The following is a 16,390-nucleotide window of genomic DNA, read 5'->3' as shown; positions in this document are numbered from 1 at the left end:
GGTCCTTCTTCCAGCTTTTTACCTCTGAAATCAGTCTGAGTGCCTGAGAGAGCAAATCCTCCCTCTATTCTTTTTCCAAAGGGCTCAGAGCTGTCTGCAGATCTTTTTTGTCCTATATGAATTCTAGAATGTGCTTGTTTGCATTCTTCCAGCTGGAGTTTTGAATGGAATGGTATTGAATCTTATATAACTGCAACTTTACACGTACTTGTGTTAACAGTCTGACTGCTTCTTACCTTCCGCATGGAGCCCAGGGTTGGGGCAGTGGGACAGCTGCCTCTGATGTCTGCGACTACAACACTGATGCACTCAGTGTGTGGGCTGCAGAAGGAGCCCACCAGTGCCCTGTTGGGTGAATCCGTGTTAAATAATGATGCCTGTGAAAGCGCTTTGCAAACCTGGAGGCAGCAGGCAGAGGGGTGCAAACCATGGGTCAGTGCAACACGGGGCCCATTTCTGTTTCTCCCTCCCTGGGTGTGTGGCCTCAGGCAGGTAAGGGCTTCCTCACCTGCTTCATGAGAGATACCTGCAGTCCAGGGTCACTTAGGAAGCACCACGTATGCATCAGCTATTAGCATTATTATTGAAGCTGATGTGAAGGTAAAATGATACTAATTCTATTTAAAAAACCATCTCCTGATGGCTAATGTGAATCTGCTGGCAGGTTGCTTTGGCACACTTAATGTGTTTTCCATCTGTCTTAGTCAGCTCGGTTGCCATAACAACACACCACAGACTGGCAGCTCAAACTGCATTGATTTCTCACAGTCTGGAGGCTGGAAATCCGAGATCAGTAGGGCTGTGTTCTGGTGAGGGGCCTCTTCCTGGCCTGTAGATGGTTGCCTTCCTGCTGTGTTCACACGTCAGAGAAACAGAGAGAGAGAAAGAGCAAGAGACAGCCCTGGTGTCTTCCTTTTATAAGGCCACCAGTCCTATGAGATTAGCGCCCCATCCTCATGACCTCATTTAACCTTAATCATTTTCCTAAAAGCCCCACGTCTTTTTCTAAAGGTCACACTGGGGATACAGCTTCATCACATGAATTTTGGGAGACACAATTCAGTCCATTGCACTGTCCTACGGTACAGGATACAGAGATGGAAAGGTTTCCCTGTTTATTTGGCTGAGACCCCAGGACCTCAGGAGCCCACTGACTCCCTTTGTGGAGGGAGGTGACCGGCTGGGACTTACCTCTGAGGTAAGGCAAGGGGCAGCTGACCAGAGGGGACTCAGGGCGGTGGGGCTGCCATCCGGGAGCCCTCAGGGCTCTCTTCTCAGCCCCAGTCATAAGGGGGGGATGGAGGCGCAGAGTGCTCTGGGACCCGGGGCAGAGGTTGTGTCATGCATAAACTCTATGCTCTGCCCTCAGTGAGGTCCCTTCCCCACTCTTGTTCCCCAAGGCCAGTGAGGCCCCTCGTTCCTCTTCTGCTTGCTCCAGCACAACTGTGCCCCTCGACTCCCCCTGCTTTCCATCTCGGGGTCCTCCATGCTTTTGGGGGTGCCCCTTGAGCAGGGGCCTGTGCCAGGGCGGTCAAGTGTTTGCCCCATTTCCAGCCCTTGGGCCAATGCCTTTAAGTGGAAAGTATTGGGGCAGTGACCTGGGGGGCTGCCTGGGGCGGTGACAGCCACTAGGTGACGGGCAGTGGGAAGGCATAGGCCTGCGCTCTAAAACAGCTCTCCTAAGAGTGCAGAGGCTATCTCATCCTGAGTCTGTCAGGGCAGCAGAGTCTCGCCAGGGTCCCGGAAACCTGGAAGAGGGGAGCTCTTGAATTAGCCCAGGCCAGTGGTTTCCAGAGGTGCTGGGATGCTGGAGCTGCAGGGGACAGGTTACATGAGGCCCAGAAGCAGGATGGTCTTCAGGCTCCTGGTGGGTCAGAGGTCCAGTGAGTCCCAGAGGGGGGCCTGTGCGGACAGAGCTCACAGACGAAGCCCCGCATTCATTTGACACGGGTTTGGGTCATCTTTCCCGAAAACCCAAACCCTGGTTCACATGTGATGTTACTTAAAAAATAAAAAACTGTTTATTTTGAATAATTTAAAATATATTAGAAAGGTTGCAAGACCCATCAACTTTTTACTGGGATCCCCAACTGTGACCACGGCACACAAGCACGACCGTCTTGCTGTCTTTCTGTCTGCAGATCTACACCTATCTGTGCGCGTTCCGGATATGCGCGCACATGTACTTTATGCACTTCTTATGCTCCTTTATGTACCTGTGTGTACCAGGACACCAGGGTGCAACTCGACTATTGTAACCGAAAGCGGGGGCCAGCTGATCGCCACTCAAAAGCCAAAAAAGAGGCAAGGTTGGTGGTAAGGAAAGTTTGCTTTGTTTCAGATGCTGGCAACTGGGGGTCAGTGGATGGACTCCTGGCCAAAGGCTGACTTCCCACCTCTGACAATCAGTAGGCATGAGCTTTTATAATAAAACAGAGAGAGGGGGCTACATGTAGAGACAACAAATCAGCTCTGACAGTCACCTTGAAATTGGTCATGCGGTGGTTTGACCAGCGTCATCTCTATTGTTTTAAGTACAATTAATCTCTAGTTCCAGGGTCGATTTGTTCTCATTTCCCCGAGGCCATTTCTCGGAATTGCGGCAGAGTCTCGCCAGGGTCCTGGAAATTCTGTCATGGTTACAGTCTGGTCCTCAAGCAGTTAACTTCTTGCACCTGGTGGAGGTTTCACTGTCTGTAAGACAGCTCACAGATATCCTCAGAGTATTATCTGTAGCCCTTGAAGAGGAGCTAAAGGGTCCTTGAATTTGCTTAATGACTCAACGACTATTAAATGGTCTCCTTTGACTGTTTTCCTTTGCTTCTGCATGTTCTTACATTTCTGATTAAACCTATTCTTTGGCTTCAGTTTTTTTCACAGACAAAAGCCCGGCACAGGACCCGGGGTGGGGCAAGGACCGTAGTGTCCTGCTCCATTTCACTATCGCTGGGTAAAGTGACAGAGTAGAAGCACTGTAGCTTGAACAAAAGCCGGCAGACCTAGACAAAGGGAGGAGCCGTTAGACCTCCCAATGTGCAGTGAGGCCGCTTGGCTGTGAGCCTGGGTAATCCTTCAAGGAGAGGTAAGACCAACCTCGGGCTGACTCGGGTCAGCAGGGCTGCCCGCCTCCCACTGCAGGCCTGGGTGCACTCACCAGAGAGGGCTGCCTCCTCCTCCCTGCCAGCAGGCAGCTGGCCACCGCCCAGTGCCTCAGTGGCAAGCCTGCCCCCAGGGCAAAAATGCAGCACAGCTGCCAGGGGAGCCCAGGAGGCCATTTCTTTCCTTCGCACACAGGGTCAATCTCACATTATACTCAGGATTATACTCTCACACCCTCACCCCCAGGGTCTCACAGCACACGCAGGATCACATCCACACACACTAAGATCACCCTCACACTAAGCTGTCCCATTCCCTCGCTGGCCTGCTTTGGTTTCTCCTGGGTTAGGGCCTAGGCAGGCTTCCCTGGTAGCTCAGCGGATAAAGAATCCGCCTGCAATGCAGGAGACCCCAGTTTGACTCCTGGGTCGGGAATATCCCCTGTAGAAGGGATAGGCTACTCGCACCAGTATTCTTACTTGCAAGTTCCATGGACAGATGAGCCTGATGGACTACAGTCCATGGGTTTGCACAGAGTTGGACACAACTGAGCGACTAAACACAGCACAGCACAGGGGCAAGGTTCTGGCCTTTCTGGGCGCTGCAGGAAGGTTGTGGCTTGGGGACTGCCTGTGTGCTGCCAAGAGGAGTTTTGGTTCCTGGAAAATTACCCTGTGTTTTCCTTTTTCTCTTTGGCCTTGGGAAGTTCCCCTGGGGCTGCAGAATGGGCATCACTTGACACCAAAGCCCTGAGTCACCCTGAGTGCCCCTTCCTCCCCTCCTGGCCTCGCTGCCCCAAACACCACAGCCAACCTCTGAGCTCTTCTGGAGGCCCAGAATGGGATTCTTCTTAAACCAGTCCGGTTCCAGCTGGTACAAGGCATCTTGGTAGAATGGAGGTAGGGGTAGTTGGGAAAGTTCAGAAAAAGAGGCAATGATGGCCACTCTGGTATTTGTCCAGCTCTCTCCAGGTGTGCAAGGACACACTCACCCCCTTGGCAGCCCCTCTTGCTTGCTGTAGACTCCTTGGGGAAGTGGAGGGGGTATGGTCCCCCTGGGCAGTGGTATGCGAGCCCGTCCTACCCCATCCATTTCCTGTGATCTGGTTGCATTGTGCTCAGTTATGTCTGACTCTTTTGCAACCCCATGGATTGTAGCCTGCCAGGCTCCACTGTCCATGGGATTTCCCAGGCAAGCATAATGAAGTCGTTTGTCATTTTCCTTCTCCAGGGGATCTTCCCCACCCAGGGACAGAACCTGCATCTCCTGCATTGCAAGAGGATTCTTTACCATCTGAGCCACCAGGGAAGCCCCACTTCTTGTGAGGGGAGAGCGAAGGCAGCTAGGTGGGGCTGGGCGCTGAAATCCAGGCAGTTTTTCCAGGGCAGTCTCGAGGGTCCTATAGGCTGCCGAATCCACAACTTGGAGGACTGGACAGTTCTTTGCTGCTCAGAAACCTCCCACCCCTCAGGTGAGCACCCAAGAGATGACTAATGCCCTGAAGAAGACATACCTTGTCCCATCCCCCACCCCAGGATCCCTCCCAAAGTTGCCTAACTGTAGACCTGACATCTGGGAACACTGCAGGGAGCACAGTGTCAATGCTTTTCCTCTTCTGGGTGAACCGAGCGCTTGGCAGCTGCACTTGGCCTCTGCTGAATGACAGGTAGCTGATGTTCCCACACAAATTGCATTTAATTTTAGCTCAAAGCAGAGCCACTAAATTTTCTAGCTGCCTGGTGTGGGTTTATTGAGAGCTGAGGCACAGGGCCCTGAGGTTTTGAAGGGGTGGATGGAAGTGTGTGGACTGGCCAGGTTGGGCCCCCTGGTCTGCAGGGCACTGGCTTTTATAGGGGTGTCCTGAGCCTCGTCCTTCCCCATCCTGGGTCCCCCCCACACCTCCAGAAAGCCACCTGCCCTGTTCCGTCAGGGTTCTGCCCGACTGTGTAGAATCCCACCTTGCAGTTTACCTGGGTTCAACCTCAGCATCTTAATTCAGAGACTGGCTGGGGATGCTAGATGTGAGGGTTCTCCCACAGCTGAGGCCCCTCCTCAGGGGCCTGCCTGTCCCCGGGGCTCTGTGGAAAGGTCTTGGGTCAGCCTTGTCCTGAGAGAGAGCAGAGTCCCTGGCCTGGCCCCCTCCAGGTGTGCCCCTCACATCTCTCTGAAGCCATGGAAGCCTTGCAGAGATGTGGCCACCACTTACCCCTCAGGAGGCTGGATTTCCAACCATGGAGGTGACCTCTGCAGACTTTGGCCACAACCAGCCTTCAATGCATGTTGGAAGAACTGGCTGGTGGGCATTTGGCTTTTTAAATGTTAGACACTGAATATCATTATCCCATTTGTATTTCAACCGCTGCCTTTGTTGCTGTGGGCGTATCCTTCCTCACTGCACTCCTGGTCCTCGGGTGGCAGATGTGCCCGCCCTGGGGGCTGAGCTCTTCCTGGACCATCTACTCTGGCTGATGGAGGGTGAGGATGCAGAGCCTGGGTTCCGAGTCAGTTCTGCCTGGGATATGGGATCAGCTTCCTGTCTAAAAGTATGGGAAAACCCATGCACTCATCCAGCCAGCCAGCCAGCAGGCAAACATTTCTCAGGTCTGCTCGGTACCAGCAACACTGTGGGATTGGTGTCGGGTCTTTATTCTGGGCTCGTGGTTAAGCCCCATGTGTAGGCTGAGAACCTGTTTTGCAGACGTGACAGGACAAGCTCCATTAGGGACAGAAGGGACTGGCCTGCTGCCATCTCAGAGCCTCACACCCCAATGATCCTCAATCTTGATTTCTGTGCAGTAGACTATAAGTGGCCCCAGGCAGTCATGGTGCCCTTGGACTCAATAGAAACTCTCTCTAAATTCCACCCTGGACCACACCAGCCCTTAGTGATTTGAGAGGGCTCCTCTCTGCAGACACCACAGGCTTTATTGCAGGAGGTCTAATCTGCACCACTCTTGAGCCAGACCCCATCTGCATAGCAAATTGAAGGTGATAATTGGCCAAGTTATTCAGACAATAAGAGCAAAAACACATTCTTGTGTCCCAAGCCTTTAAACATTTTGGGGAAAATGGGGTTCCAGATGCTGGCAAACTAAGGGAAACTATGTTCAGAGGTGGCAGGGTAGGAGGTTTTCGTGTTGGCCTTGGGGAACAGATGAGTGCTGAGGGTGGGGCACAGCATGGGGTGGGGTGGAGCCTCTTTTTCAGTCAGGTCATTTTACAGATATGGAAAGAGAAGCTTAGAGAACCCAATGGAATTGCCCAAGGACACACAGCAAGCGTTTTAAACAGCACAGTCAGGGTAGGTGCTCAGGTTGGCTGTCCAATCAGCACCATGTCTACTGACTGTGTTTCTCAGATTTGAGGTTTCCCATCTGCTCAGTTGCTCAGTTGTCTCTGATTCTTTTCAACCCCGTGGACTGTAGCCTGCCATGGAATTTCCCAGGCAAGAACACTGGAGTGGGTTGCCATTCCCTTCTCCAGGGAATCTTCCTGACCCAGGGATCGAATCCATGTCTCCTGCGTTGGCAGGCATATTCTTTCCCACTGAGCCACCTGGAAAGCTTGGGAACTAGTGAACTCCAACAGGGCCTGTGCCTGGGTGTCTGTGAGTGAGACGGGCTCACAGACGAACAAGAATGAAGGGACTGGCCCTCTCTACATATGCCTCCTGGACCCAGGATGCTCCCTGCCCTCCCTTCGGGCTGCACTCTGTGGTCCTCCCTCCTTGCCTTGCACTGGTAGGCAGCCCCTTGGAAGTCCCCTGGATGGTCTCTGGTGAAGGTCAGTGCCTTTGTCCTGGTGACTTACTTTTTGGCTTTAAGGAATTTTCATTCCCTCCTGAAGGTACTTCCCCAGCCTGATATTCATCCCTCCGGTGCTCACCAGTCATTCACCAGTCATCCCAACCTCCACCTGTCAGTTCTCAGTGTCCAGTAAGCTGGTCTCTGCTCCCACTATCTGGTTCCTGGCCACTGCTCCCGTGGGTCTCTCTTTGTCTCAGACCTCTGAGGGGGCATTACCCAGGCCTCTGTCCTCCCAGAAAGCCTCTTTTCTGTTGGCGATTTTTTTGTTGGATTTAATTCAATCTCATGGTTAAAGATCACTATTAAAAATGTCATTCTCTTGCAGATAGACTAATTCACGTCAAAGCTGGATTTATCTCACTAGTGAGGAAACCTGCAAAGAAGATGAAGAGCTCTTCCATGTTTGAACCAAGTTCTCCTTAATAATTTGCATTAAAAACAGACCATTTCTAGAGATTTGTCTCTGTCTGGAGGTTCTTGTCTCCCTTTTGTTCTCTTTTTTTTTTTAAAAAAACTTAATTATTTTGGCTGTGCTGGGCGGGTGTTTGTTGCTGTGTGGACTATTGCTGTCTGCTGAGAGGGACCTTCCTTGTCTCCTGTGATGCCAGCCCTAGAGCCTGAGAACTTGGGCCACCTGCCTCCCAGGGCTTTGGGGCTGAGATGTTGCCTGAGGCTACAGCCCCATTCCTGAATGATGGGCTTAGTAAAGGGCTGGATTGTGTTCCCCCAGATTCATATGTTTGAAGCCCTAATGCTCAGTACCTCAGAATATGACCTCATTTGGAGGTAAGGTCGTTGCAGATGTAGTTAAGATGAAGTCATCTTGGAGTAGGATGGTCTGAATCCAATGACTGATAACCTTGTAAGTGGGAAATTTAAATGCAGAGGTGCACACAAGGAGAAAGCCTTGTGAAGTTGGAAGCAGACATCTGGTGATGCTTTTACAGGCCTCAGAACACCAAGATTGCCAGCACACCACCAGAAGCCAGGGTGGAGGCTAGGTGCAGAGTGTTTCCCACAGCCTTGGGAGGAACCAGCCCTGTGGACACCTTGATCTTGGACTTCCAGCCTCCAGAACTGGGAGGGAATAAATCACAGTTGTTTAAACCACCTGTTTCGTGGTGCTTTGTTATAGCAGCCCTGACATATGAATGCAGCATCCAACTTTAGCTTCATGATACTTTTTTTCCCCCCAAATTTATTTATTTATGGCTGTGCTGGCTCTTCATTGCTGTGCGAAGGCTATCTCTAGCTGCAGTGAGTGGGGCTACTGTCTGTCGCGGTGTGTGGGCTTCTCACTAAGGTGGCTTCTCTTGCTGTGGAGCATGGGCTCTGGGCGCACAGGCTTTAGTAGTTGCAGTACTCGGGCTCAGTGACTGTGGTTTCTGTACCCCAAAGCTGGCTTCAGTAATTGTGACGCAAGGGCATAGTTGCCTGTGGCATGTGGGATCCTCCCGGACCAGGGATCGAATGTGTTTCCCCTGCACTGGCAGGCGGACTCCCATCCACTGTGCTGCCAGAGAAGTCTGCTTCACAATATTCTTAACTTTATCAGCACATGACAATTCCTGTGTCCAAGTTATCATCCCAATGGAAACTTGAAAAAGAGCAAATCTGTATTTGTATACATGAACATGTGTGATAACTCAATTTTCAATACTTTCTCTTTGTGAAATTTAATTTGTTAAAAAAATTTCCAGATAGGGAACTTTCCTGATGGTACAGTGGCTAAGACTCCATGCTCCCAGTGCAGAGAGCCAGGGTTGGATCTTAGTCAGGGAACTAAGACCCCACATGCTGCACCTAAGACCCAACACACCCAAATAAATAAAAATAAAAAATAAATATTTAAAAAAATCTGGATAATCAAAGATCAATCACTAGTCAAGGACTCAGAGCCAATGAGGCATCTTGGAAGTGATATTTCAGCCAACTATAGCCACATGCTCCCTGCGGATGTTGTTGGCCTGACTGTTGACCCCACAGCATTTGCAGCCTGGTTTGACATGTACATCTTAGTTTTTAAAAATATAGACATTAGTTATTACAGTTCAATTTGATTGAATACATGACTACATCCTCATAACGCTAAACATTCAGTGGAAACGGTGACAGTGGCTCATAAAACCAGAATAGGAAATTTAAGGCATTCAAATTAATTCAATGTATTAAGAGGAAATAAACACAACTACTTTGCCTGTATTGTATTCCACACCATGATTATAATACAGGAGAAGATAAACAGTAGTATTTTATATCAAAATGATCAGACCAGTTAAATTTGTCCAAGGATGAATTGTGACATGTAATATTAAATTTTTTTTGTAATCCAGCAAATCCTTGTATAATTCTTTTGTGTTCTCAGAGCATACTGACATTTAAAAAATCTTGATATTTTAGGCTTTTTTGGGTACTGTTTCCTTTTTACTAACAACTAGTCACATTCTTTGCTTCTGGTCCTGTTGCTTAGCAACAGCATCTAAATTCAAGGTTGGTGGACTTCAGTTCCATTTGCCTGTCTGAGATGGAGTCCCCCCCTCCACAGCATGGGGAATTTTTTTTTTTTAGAGAGTCAGCATATTTAAATTCAAAAGCCTAGGAGGCTTTCATTTCCTTTTTAAAGGTCTTATGTAAGTGCCTATTAAGGATCCATTAATCAATACAGATTTGCCTCTAAAATGTGAGGTTTATTGATTCCCTTGGGCAGGGGCATGTCCTTCTGAATCTACCTCCTGTGTTTCCAGGACTGGCTAACAGGCAAGGGCAGAGACCTAAGGGCTGCGCTTTCCAACTTGTTGTGGTTGCTCTCTTCTAGACACAGACCTTCCAGAGAAACCAGAACACAGAGATTTGCCCAAACATGCCTGCAGCGGAGAACGGCAGAAAAGGGCCCCTGCAGGTACACAGAGGCCTGGCATGGGTGATCGGCTGCCTAATGAATTCAAACGGAGGCCGCTGTTTCCTGCTCAGCAGTGAATGCCTCCTGGTCCATCACCCACCAGAACTGTGGGCCCGCAGGGTCCATCACAGAAGCCAGAGGCCAGGGCTGCCCCTACTGCGGGGTCTCCAACGATTACACAGCAAGTGGTTGTCAGAGTTGTATTTGTCACTAATCAACAAAAGACTCCAACACACCAACTGTCTGTGTGTATCTGATAACAAAACCACACCCTGGGCCCTCCTCTCCGAGGTTCCAGGGTTGTTGACAGCCTGCTCTACCTGTCAACAAGGGTGATTACAAGCATGCAGGACCACGGTTTATATTTTCCCACAGCGGGAGTTGCAGCTGAGGTTGGCCTCCCAAGTAGGGGTGTTTAGGAATGTTGGACCCCAATCCCCTGAGCCCTTGGGATGGACAGAGAGAGACAGATAGCAAGAGAGAACCAGATCTAGTGAGCTGGCCTAAAGTTGCAGATCCTCAAAATCTTTCCTTGGTTCCACCTGGGCCCCATATCCATCAACTGGGCAGCTCCGGACTGGGGGCCAACATATTGGCTCCAGTATGCAGAATATTGGGGGCAAGGTGGTGGAACTCAGCCCTCAGCCTGTGATGTACCCAGGGCCTCCGCACCTCATCAGACACCAGACACAGAAGTTGGGGTGCAGTGGGAACTGGAGACAAAGAAATCTGGGCTCTACAGAGCCTGCACTCCTGGGATGATAGCCTCACCCCCAGAAAGAGGGTTTGCTCGCTGTTTCAGGTTCCAGTTTCTGTTTTCCATCTCCTAATTTCTGCCATTTTTGTAGGAAGTGATAAGCCAAGTACCCCAAAGCACTCCTCCATAGAGGCAAACTGGACTGTTATACAATTACCTCTTTCAGAGAGAAATTTCTGGTGCCAGTCGTATTTTGCATGGAGCCAATCCAAATACACATAGCAAGCTGAATCCTTTCCTTCCCTTACTCAGAAAAAATCCCACCAGTTCCTCCACCTAGGGCTGAACTTCAAATTGACCACACCCCCGAAGCCTATTACCTTGCTGTTCTAGTTGGAATGCTGGGTGAGGGGTTCCATACCCAGTGCCTTCACATCTCCCGGATGGAAAGTGGTACCCATGGATGATTGCTGTGGCCCATCCTAGCATCTGCCGTGCAATACTGCCTCAGTGAGCTTATAGGGGAGGTCAATCCAAGATGAATAAGAATCTAACCAGTTTCCTGGGCCATGCCCCAGAATCCCACGATGAATAACAGAGTACAGATGAGGTGTCACCTGGGATGGGTTACTAGGAGTCCTTTGGGGCTGTGTGCTAGGAAGGTAAAAAGGCTGATCACTTCCCATAGCTGAGATGGTCTGGGCTCACCTGTCCTCTAGGACAATGTATGTCTCAATTGTGGAGGGTTTGGAGACATGAGAGGCTGTGCAAGTCTGTACCCCACTGGTATATTTGTTGTGTTGTGTCCTGAGCTGAAGCCTTCCTTAAAGTGAATTAAACTTTGTTTGGAGTGAGGTCTCTTGGTTTTCAACAGTTCAAATTCTTGAACTCAGGGTGCTTCTGCTGGCCACCCAGGGTGGGTGTTCACTCTGTAAGACAAGATGTCCCCCTAGCTTACCTCTCACTTATAATCATTAGGAAACTTCTAATGTTCTGGGCAAAGACCTCCTGAACACTTCTTCTCTCCCTGCCCCTGACCTGGCTGTCTCTCATTTCTGTGATTCAGAAGAAAGGGTACGATCATTTCAGTAGCAGTGCTTGGAGATGGTTTCCGCAGGATTTGGCCTTTTCCCTGGACCCTGAAGCCTGGGTCACAACACGAGTGAGACCCGGCTGAGGATGAAGACGTCTGCATTCATGGAAAGCGTGAACCCTGTTGCTGGCCAAAATCTAGGCCTTCTCTGTCTGCTGAAGCCAAAGGAAAAATGTGGAGACAGAGTTTGGAGGAAGTAGAAAGGTCACTTTTATTCTCAGTCGGAGGAGAGGGGAAAGCAGTAAGTAGGCTTGTGCCTCAGGAACTGTGCCCACCTCCACGAGGAGTCTAGGGGCTCATATAAGGCAAGGGCTTGCAGTCAGGAGTCGGTGATGAGGAACAAAGGTGATAGGATCTTGATTCTTTTCCTCTTTCATTGTCTCAAAGACAGTCATAAACTGGTGTGAGTAACCCAGTAGTTGAGTCTGGCAGTTGGGTGGCTCTGCAGCCTTCTTTCTAATATGTAGAAGGAAATGGCTACCCACTCCAGTATTCTTGCCTGGAGAATCCCCCCGGACAGAGGAGCCTGGAGGGCTGCAGTCCATGGGGTCACAAAGAGTCGGACAAAACTGAGTGACTAAGGTGATGGACAGGTAGGCCTGGCGTACTGTGATTCATGGGGTCACAAAGAGTCGGACACGACTGAGCGACTGCACTGAACTGAACTGAACACTCCTGATTTGTAACTACAAGGGGAAGGGTGTTGTAAGGGTATGTATTTAGGATGTATTTAGCATAGAATCAAAGAAGAAAATGTAAATTGTAGCTCCTGCTGAGTTAGGGGGCAGAAAAGTAAACTTAGTTACAGACAGGCAGAGGTAGGAGCAGTTAAAGTGAAAAACCTAGGAATGTTCAGGCCTGCTCATTGTTCTTTTTATCTTCTTTGTTCTCAGAAAAGGGACAGAGAAAAACCAGTTGCTCTTTTTCCCCTTTTCACTTCAACAGCTCCTCTGGGGGAGAGTGTTCTCCTCTGATCTGTGACCACAGGCCGTTTAGTCCAAAGCATTTAGGAACTGGGATGCTGTGAAGCTGCAGATCTTCAGCCGGGCTGGCCCGGACCCGGTCAGTCCACGAGCATGAAGTGTGCACATGTGAGTGTGAAACAGCACACTGAACGTGCACTTTTGAAATTTGTCTGTGCTGTATGTGTTCATGCTGACTGGCTTGAGAACAGACGTCTCCACCCTGGTACCCCAGATCAGCACGCCTGGTTTGCTGCCTGAGGTCCCATCTCAAACGCTACTGTTCACACGGCAGAGCTGTGCAGTGAGAAGTTTGCACCTTCTCGCTTTAGTCGTGTCATTAGTTTACTTCTGTAAACACCGTTTGCTCATTTATTTCTTGTTTCTTCCACCGGCATGGAGAGGACTAGAAGGTTCCACAGTGTTTAGTGGGTTGACATTTGCCGCTCCTGTTTTCTGAGAATTTCCTCTGAGAACAAAGCTATTGCTTATTGAGAAAGCAGATTAGAACGACTTTCTGGTAAAGATGGTATAATGAACTCAGGTCTTAGAATCTCCCTTATCCAATTCTTGATGAGATGAATAAACCAAAAAGATTAGCAAGAAAATTTCCAACTATCAAAGAAAGAGGTACAAATTCAGGCCATAGCATTTGAGAATGGCAGCCATGGAAAGCAGGAGATGATTCTTGTGAAACATTGAACACCTTCACAATTCCCTAGAGAGGATACTGTTGTAGCCACGCGTTCCGGGAAACAAACTCACTCAGAAGGACGATGCAGATAGGAAGTGCAGTTTATTACACCGACGGGCCCAAGGCAGAGTCTCCTCTTAGCCAAGGACCCCAACCAGCATTTGTGAAAACCTCATATACCCTAAGTGTACGTGCCCAAACCCACCTCCCCAAATTTCCTGAAATTAGTCTGAACAAAGGAAGAGAAAGATACAAAGCTACCCATGATTCAAATGCCTTAAGCCTAGGTAGTTAACAGTGGACAGTTATCAACAGGCCTGTGGTCATACCCCGATAAGCATAATAGAATTTAGGATTCTATTTGGTTACGCAGATAATTAGGGTATTCTTTTAGGCAATGGGGAGTCTGGGTATGAGCCTGGGGTTCTCCTATCCGGGGGTCTGGTTTTCCAGTTGGTATGTCGTTTCCATCGATACTGGGCATATAGCTCAAAGTCCACAGTCCATCCCAAGATGGAGTCCTGCTTCTAAGACGGAGCCTGTTCTGTCTGTTTCCTCCTTCAATACTGGGAAAAGAGGAGAAAACAAAATTCTAATAGTTTTCAAGTAAATTTCCTAATTCTGGGAGAAGTAGACAAAGGGTGGGTGTACAGCCTAGAGAGAAGTTTCAAGAAGACTTCAAATTTGGAAGCTCTTATTTACCTCTGTGAAATGGCAAGATCTCGCAGAGGCAAAAAAAAAACAAAAAACAATTACCAAGGTTTGACATTTTCTAGAACTCCATGGTGAGTTAAAGGAAATGCCCATGTAAGTACCCTGAGGAGGGCGCCAACACTCCTCTGAGTAGTAATACAGTGACATTTAGTGCAATCTCAGGAAAGACAACAGAACTCAGGAAATCCAATAAAGCCTGGTAGAGCAATACAAAGTGAGATTTTAGAACTCAAATAATATCATGGTTTTTAAACTTAATTTTTCTTCCTCATTTTATTCTATTACTTATTATTACTTTTGGTTGCACTGGGTCTTCATTGCTCCACGTGGGCTTTCTCTGGTTGTGGTGAGTGGGGCTGCTCTTCGTCTCAGTGCTTGAGCTTCTGGTTGAGCTGGCTTCTCTTGTTGCAGAGCACAGGCTCTAGGTGTGTGGACTCAGTAATTGCAGTGCGCAGGCTTAGTTGCTCTGCGGCATGTGGAATCTTCCCGGACCAGGGATCAAATCCTTGTCCCCTGCACTGGCAGGCGGATTCCTATCCACTGTGCCACCAGGGAGGTCCTCAAGTTTTATATAATGAAAAAAATAACTAGAAAGCAGAGTACACACAACTAAATTTTAGTTAACTTTTCTAGAGTAAAGCCTTGAAAAAATCGTGGACAAGTAGGAGCTGCAAGCAGATATTAAAACAATTAGGAAAAATATCATGTTTGATGAGACACTTAGATGATCCAATAAAAATAACATTTATAAACCTTAATTGGAAAATCCAATCAATGAACAGAAGTTTTAAAAAATGTGGTAGAAAAAATTATTAAAATCAAGGAAATCTGAACTTAAAGATTGAAGAGATTCATTTAGGAGATAGTATAGAAAAATTTATTATTAAATGGATGTAGTAAATGGGCATATTTTGTTAGGTTACTGAACTTTAAGAGAAAAGATGTTTTGAGGAAAATGCAATTCATATACAAGGAGAAAAAAAATGCAATTCATATATAAGGAGAAGGAAACCAGGCTGACCTCATATTTCTTAGCAATATTCAATGTGAAAAGATAATTGGGTAATTATCTGGGGGCAATTAAACAGTTACCCTAAAATGTTAAACTTAGTAAAATTGTTATTGAGTATAAGGGTAATAGGAGACAAGGAAACATTCTTTAAAATTTCCAGATATATAAAGCCAATGAGTAATTTCATGCAAAAAAAAAAAAAAAAATCTCTACTGAGTTAATTCAGCTGACCCGAAGGTGAGTAAGAAGGCTATGCCAGGGCTGGAGATCAATAATCACTGGAGAAACATCCAAAAAGTCCTGAGGAAAAGAAAGTGGGACCTGAGGGTTGAGTCTGACTATAAAGTTACAGTAGGGACTTCACTGGTGGTGCAGTAGTTAAGAATCTGCCTGCCAGTTCAGGGGACACAGGTTTGATCCCTGGTCCGGGAAGATTCCACATGCTGTGGGGCAACTAAGCCCATGTGCCACCACTATTGTGCCTGAGTCTAGCACCTGTGTGCCATAGCTATTGCAGATATAAGTGGAAAGGCCCAGGGACAGCAGCCATCATGGGAAAAAAATTCAGGCTGGGCTGTGAATGGATTGTGTCTGGGTGTTTACCTGCCCTAAGCCTTGTAATTACTGAAGTTACACAGATGAGAGCATGTATGATAAACATTGGCTGGGTCTGACTCTAATTTCTCATTGGCTGGGTACATTTTAGGTGTCAGCTCCCCTTTTATCTTTGGTGATGCCTGATTGATTTTCTCCCTGTGAGCAATCACTGTGCTATAGCAACAGAAAGCCCACGGCTGATGGATATTGGTCTCAGAGATGTGCAAATTCCTTGCCTGGGGCTTTCACCCTTTATAAATTCTCCAAAGCAATGTGCAAGCTTTGTGAGCACCACATGCATCCATCATCTTGGAAATATTCAGAATCAACAATCATAATAACTGAAAACATTTTGAGCAGTGGGAGCAGCTTATCAGCTGTTTGCAGACTTTAATTTCTGTTTTTAATAGTCTCTAAAAGGGAGTGCAGATTTTGTTCCACCAGGGTGTTTCTTAAATATTTTGGTGAGGGTGGCTGCCTAGATACAGGTGTGCTAAGATTTTCCACCCTGTGGCTTTAATCAGACATGATTTATCAGTGGTTCGCATTTGCTGCTGCATTGACTGGCAGGTTTTTTTTGAGTTTACAAGCATTTGCTCTTGTCAAACTGAGGAAATCTTTAGATAATAGCTTCTTGATGAGGTTTTAAAGGATCCTTCTGAGTCAGGTTCACAGACAAAAAAGTGTCTTACTTGTTGGGAAGTGCATTTTAGTTTGAATGCCATATTAGGTTCTATTGAAAAACTAGGACAACTTGGAATAGGGCAGACTGAAGACATAGCTTGTAAAGTTCTATTCTTAATGCTTTGGAAATTCT

At 47.9% G+C, this 16,390-nt stretch overlaps 1 long non-coding RNA gene across 2 annotated transcripts; it reads left to right on the top strand.

Moving 5' to 3' along the window:
- The first annotated feature begins 453 nt into the window (after window positions 1-453).
- Window positions 454-7,349, top strand: LOC129552086 (uncharacterized). 2 transcript variants are annotated; one of them, XR_016037050.1, is made up of 5 exons: window positions 454-1,198; window positions 2,142-2,316; window positions 2,869-3,082; window positions 4,330-5,574; window positions 7,231-7,349. It is a non-coding gene; the product is annotated as an uncharacterized LOC129552086 (long non-coding RNA). The 2 variants fall into 2 exon arrangements; XR_008685183.2 differs by having other exon boundaries at window positions 2,869-5,574.
- The last annotated feature ends 9,041 nt before the right edge of the window (window positions 7,350-16,390 follow it).

This window comes from Moschus berezovskii, chromosome 3 (assembly GCF_049115385.1).
Source record: "Moschus berezovskii isolate FMDL1 chromosome 3, NW_MosBer_1.0, whole genome shotgun sequence".
NCBI lineage: Eukaryota > Metazoa > Chordata > Mammalia > Artiodactyla > Moschidae > Moschus > Moschus berezovskii.
The sequence above is the reverse complement of the archived record's forward strand: the minus strand, read 5'-3'. Positions and strand labels throughout refer to the sequence as shown.